Consider the following 6,000-nt stretch of genomic DNA (forward strand, 5'->3'; position numbering starts at 1 on the left):
TCCTTCCCCAGAAATCCTATGGGCCTTAGAAGTGTACTTGTGTTGTTGTGTGGGCACCGGACGAACGATTGGAACATTTTGAAATGTTTTCTACCATGGCTCCAGAGCCTTAGCAAGACCCTCAGGAAAAAGTTTTCAATCGGCTGCTGCACAGAGGCAGATTGGAATTCAGCTTTGCCCCATGCGGAAATCTGCACACCTTAGATAAAATGGAAAAGTTCCATTCTGAGTCCTGAATTTTCAGTAAGTAATCTCGAAAGCTCCCAAGTGCCAGTAGGATCAAGCTGCTTCAGGCATCTGTTCCACTGTGGCAATTACATCATAAGCACCGCCCTGTGCAGAGAGCATTTTTCCTCTCAAAAGAGATAAAGTAGCATTCTGAATTGGGAGGTAGAAGAAATTGGGAGTAGAATCAAGAGGTAGAAAAAAGTCCCTCTGTGAGTGGTACTTCTCGAAATATTTGACTTCCAAACATTCACTGAGACCAATCTTTTGAAAACTTTGAAAAGCACCGCCAACAAATTTAAAGTCTCCACCATGTATGGTTTGTAAAGTCTAGGAGCAGTAAATGTTTCAAATCAAAAAACGCTGTATCCGTAAATGCAAAAAAGTTCAAGATTCCTTTATTGATCCAATTGAAATGCCAGCCAACGCGTTTCGTTCCGTCAAGCGGAACTTCTTCAGGGCTGTGAATCAGAAAATAAAACATACAAAAGACCCCAGTGAATTACTTCAAATTAACACACTCGTGAAACATTCTACAAAGACATAAGAAATGATAATAAACATAACATGTACCAACGACAATACCCAGTTAAAAACATCTTGTTCACATAAAAGTTGCAACAAATATCAACACATTATTTTCTCCCTTTCTTTGAATATTAGTGTTCCACAATTGAATACATTGACATTATTATTATATACATTCACATTATTCGTAGACAATTTAGCGAAAAAGCGAAAGTGGAGAAAGATATAAATACATATCCATTCTTTAAATCACATGTTAAAAATTAGTTATTAAAACACCAATCAACAATGGTTTCTGCATTTAATTGGCGGAAACAGCGTCATTCTTGTTCCGATTGTCCAAGTCTAAACATAGACCTGTAATCATGATAAACTGATGTGGAGGGGGTTGCTGCTCTTTCCATGTGGCCAGGGCCGGTTCTGGTTATAGCTGGGACCAAGAGAGGTCCTACAGAGGTGGACTTCCTGCAATAGGCTCTAAGCATTGTCCTGATTTGGCTCAAAACCAAAAATTACAAATAGAAGGGTCCCCTAGGATCATGTGGTCATATAACTATTACTGACATTAGCTTTCTAAGAAGCTAGTCTAGATATGCTAACATGTGGTGCAGAGAGGTATTTGCAGGTCTATGTTTAGACTTGGACAATCGGAACAAGAATGACGCTGTTTCCGCCAATTAAATGCAGAAACCATTGTTGATTGGTGTTTTAATAACTAATTTTTAACATGTGATTTAAAGAATGGATATGTATTTATATCTTTCTCCACTTTCGCTTTTTCGCTAAATTGTCTACGAATAATGTGAATGTATATAATAATAATGTCAATGTATTCAATTGTGGAACACTAATATTCAAAGAAAGGGAGAAAATAATGTGTTGATATTTGTTGCAACTTTTATGTGAACAAGATGTTTTTAACTGGGTATTGTCGTTGGTACATGTTATGTTTATTATCATTTCTTATGTCTTTGTAGAATGTTTCACGAGTGTGTTAATTTGAAGTAATTCACTGGGGTCTTTTGTATGTTTTATTTTCTGATTCACAGCCCTGAAGAAGTTCCGCTTGACGGAACGAAACGCGTTGGCTGGCATTTCAATTGGATCAATAAAGGAATCTTGAACTTTTTTGCATTTACGGATACAGCGTTTTTTGATTTGAAACATTTACTGCTCCTAGACTTTACAAACCATACATGGTGGAGACTTTAAATTTGTTGGCGGTGCTTTTCAAAGTTTTCAAAAGATTGGTTTTCCCAAGGATTTGGGATATACTCTCAGGGCAGGGAGTATTTGAAATTTGCACGCTATTTGAAAGATTGAGTGTATAGGAATATTGGTGATTTTTGGGTTGGTGCTGTGTAGTTGTGAAAGTGGTCCACTGCCCATACCTCCTGTTTTTATTCACTGAGACCAATTCACTAGTCAACCATGACTATTAACCTACGTTGGGCTCTGTATTTGTCTTTGTGCTTTTTCACTTTAATTCTTTAAAAAAAATCCTCGTTCTGGTTCCCCTGTTTGGATTTTTGTTGTTTTGGTCTTGTTTTACTTATAACAGTTTCCTCTTTATTTTAAAATTGGTTATGGTTTTTTATAGCATTTTGGGTGATTTTTTCTATTGTTTATGTTCTGCATAAATACTTTACATACTGCTTTTGATCTATGCCTGAAGGTTTTGTGTCATATTAGCAGGGAATAAGTACAGGTTTATTTCATTTCATTTGTGTAACCTTGTTCTTTGAGGTGAGCACTTCCTCCCAGAATATTAATCCACTTTCCTACATCACCCAATAAGGAGTTTTGGGGGGAATCAAATGCAAATTTTGCTGCTTACAACAGTAAAATCTCCATGTAACAGACAGACATTTTCCTCCGGCTTATATTTGCAGGTTTGACCAGCCAATAAAACTCAGAAATGTGATATGTGCAGTATCCGCAGTTAGAGCACATGTCACTATTAACCGGGCTGCAGGTAGTGAGAACCCAACAGTGAAAGAGTCTATATGGAGTACACTTTTAAGTAGCAGGGTGGAACTCAGAGGAAGTCACAGACAATAATATCCACCTAAACTAAATGAGTCTATGTCGAGCACCAAAAAGAAACATGTAAATGTATAGCAAAGCTTAGCTTCCAAAACTAGCTAGACAAATGACGTGAAGTCCAAACAAGAGAAAATCGGTTCAAGGAGTCCAAACACAGCTGCAGTGTGCCACCAAGCAGGAAAGCACGACATTTAGAACTGTCAACTGTCTTGAAATAATTGCGACACTTTGAAAATCATGTAGTTAGCTTAGGTTGGATGAGTGGACGTGCTAGAGAAAAGGGGGTTAGAGGGAGCGTAGGTTTGAGAAGGTGACGAAGAGTAGAGAGATTCCCAACATGAAAGACGCCACATGAAATCTCCTTTAACCTCTCCACCTTTTAGTTGGGTTTTTGGGCTGTACATCATGTGAGGAGGGTTAGGAAGGTCGAGAGGTTTCTACTGTACCCTTAGCGGGGTAGTTCAGGAGAAGGGCGTGTGTTTGGAATGGGAACTACCAAACAAATTTCAAACTCTTTAGCTAATATTAACAGTGCTGTAAGGTCATCTAGTTTAAGATTACAACAGTTTCGTACAACATGCATGTTATATTACACGCCGGAAAAGATTTCCAAGTGGTCCCTCAATAACATTCAAGGGGATCGTACTAAATGTCCCAAATGCTCCGCTCACGCAGCAGACCTAGGACACATGCTGTTTTCCTGTCCAACATTAAGGGATTTCTGGGGGGATATACTCAAAGTTTTGGTAATCAAAAAAATCTTTTTACCTGCTCTTACTATATCGTCTGTACTATTGGATATACATCCCGCCTCCCATCCCCAGTCTACTTTGATAACGATTCTCATGTCCTGTGCAAAACTTACACTGACTAGAGCTTGGATGAGTCCCAAACCTCCTAATATTTGGGAATGGTGGTCACTAATTAATGAAATTCACTCTATGGAACTAGGATTAGCTAAACTAAGAGGAGCTCGCTCCTTACAAAAATTCGAGAAAATATGGGGTAAATTTATTGATGGCCTTGCGCCTACTTATGTATGGTAATCTACATTGATTTTGGTTTTGGTTTTATTTTTACTTTTTTCCCCCTTTTTTTCTCTCGTCTTATCTTATGTATGAATTGAATTATCATATACTGTTCTGAGTGGAAAATGGAATTAGTTCCCGTTAGGGAACGTGCTGTATATGTTATGTAAATAATGATTCTCTTATTACATGTACAATGAAATGTCTTCCCTGCCAGTTTGTCAATAAAAAACTTTAAAAAAAAAAAAGGAATGGGAACTACTGAGAGATAGGATTCCCTGAAGTTCTTGGGTCTATGAGGGTAGGCTCTGCCGCATAGCAGGAACTAGGAGAGATGGATCTAGGCACTTATAGATGGGGTAAGGAAGAGAGACAGTTGTCAGCAGAGGGGAAAGGCACCAGATCCTGCTAAGCAGCTTACAACACAGTCAATGCATGCCTAAATCAATATGCAGGTGGTGCAATAAAGTAGGTGGCAATTCACAAATAGGAGCTCACGTGGCAGGATTTGGAGGTCACTCAGGCGGGCAATGGTGGAAAGTGGAATGGGAAACATGCACGAACGTCCCTCAGGAGCATCGCCTAAGTCATCACAAGACAAAAACAAAATGGGTGGCCTCTCTGCAGCTCATGTATGTGAGTCCAATGGGACGGAGTCACATGGTCAGGCCAGCAGCCTCAGAAGCTGAGCTATTAAGAGAAAGGACTCACTGTGATTATCAGTGCTATTCAACTGGGCGATGAGTCATGGATAGGCCAAAGAGATATGGACTTGGTCAACAAGATATATGTTGAAGAGGCAAGAGAACAATCCAACCTATGCAAAAAAACAATACAATAAGCCAAGGTAAGCATCAAATCCTTGTTGTTAATGCTCAAAAGAAACGTGTGCGGCTCTGAACAAATATGACATCACTTGTGAGGAGCTGGAGGTCACTGGAGAAGCAAGTGGGTGACGTAGGAAGATAAGACACGTGCACTGTTACCAGGGAAGCACTGCCTCGGTCTTTGAAGCAACAGTCCAAGAGGGCTGTGCTCCAAAATCTGACAGGTCACAAGGTTGAGGGTGATGCAAAGCACCGGCATGTTGAATTATCGACAGAGACAATTATGCTGTCGTCTTTAGGGCTGTGTGGCTGAGACTTTGGGCTTTAGAGAATGGCAGGACCCCCGAAGAGGAGGGTAGTGATTCAAGAGCCTGCCCAGGGCATTCTGTTCAACAGTTTAGTAAGATAAATACATTCATCAAAAAATACACAGGTGGTGCTCCCAATTAAACGTGCTTAAATATAATCCGCTTCAAATCATGCAGTTCTGCGCGAATAAGAGCTCGCTTGCTTGGAGTTGGCTGTTTGTCGCGATAGAGACGTCCGTCGCATGCTAGCGACGCCTCGGTCTTGGGTTAATTCCGCTCACTGCATGTGTGCTAAAACAAAACCCACCCTAGATTAACGAACCGCAACATGAATATCGAACAGTACCTGCAATGGCGAGTCAGCTTGCGGGAGTCTGCTGCGCCTCGTAGGGTTGTAAATCACTCTACTCCGCTCCTGGTTTTAAAAGAGCCACACAGACAAATAGTAGGCAACGCTGCCCTGACAGAGGAGATGCGTCAGATGTTCAAAGGTGAGGACACTGCAGGAAGGGGATTCCCTGCGTACTGTCGCTGTGTCAGCTAATTCACCAGGAGAACTTTGGGCCTTCCCGTATCAAAGCGCCCCGAAATCTTTTTGCACTTCAAGGAACTTCATACAGCATAATTCTAAGCATGAGTCCAATGTGCAACTGATAATTAGGACAACGACCTAAAGCGGACTTAATTCAACGTATAAATCCCACACTGTAAGCAGATAATGAATTGTTATTCGATTTGTATCACCGAACTATTTGCAATACTTTTCTAAAGGAGCTGGGTAGCTACATAGTACGATGGCCATAAATATTTAAGCAGGCACATTCACAAAAGGTGCACACCCGAAGAAAAGGCTTAAGGGCAACTGCTGAAGAATACAGAATTAATGCTTGTTCCCCTTATATAATGGTTTATGCTCCTAAGATGTTTCACATAATAACAACGCTTGTTGTTTTACACCACTGGTTTGTGCTGCAAATAAGATTTGCTACCCTCACCCACTTTAATACAACTCAATGTTTTGAGTTCAGTGGGATGAAA

At 40.4% G+C, this 6,000-nt stretch overlaps 1 protein-coding gene across 5 annotated transcripts in view; it reads right to left on the minus strand.

Annotated features, from left to right (window-relative positions):
- The window catches only part of LOC144784029 (uncharacterized), a 517,674-nt gene extending 512,126 nt beyond the window's left edge, over window positions 1–5,548 (minus strand). For 2 of the 5 annotated variants that reach the window (XR_013601611.1, XM_078662728.1), the window contains exon 1: window positions 5,309–5,514. The gene's annotated coding sequence lies outside the window, so the exon portion shown is untranslated. Of the gene's footprint in view, window positions 1–5,308 lie in introns of all 5 variants that reach the window. The other 3 variants (XR_013601612.1, XM_078662732.1, XM_078662730.1) reach the window with 3 other exon arrangements.
- Between the last annotated feature and the right edge of the window lie 452 nt (window positions 5,549–6,000).

Source organism: Lissotriton helveticus, chromosome 10 (genome assembly GCF_964261635.1).
Source record: "Lissotriton helveticus chromosome 10, aLisHel1.1, whole genome shotgun sequence".
In the NCBI taxonomy this organism is placed as follows: domain Eukaryota; kingdom Metazoa; phylum Chordata; class Amphibia; order Caudata; family Salamandridae; genus Lissotriton; species Lissotriton helveticus.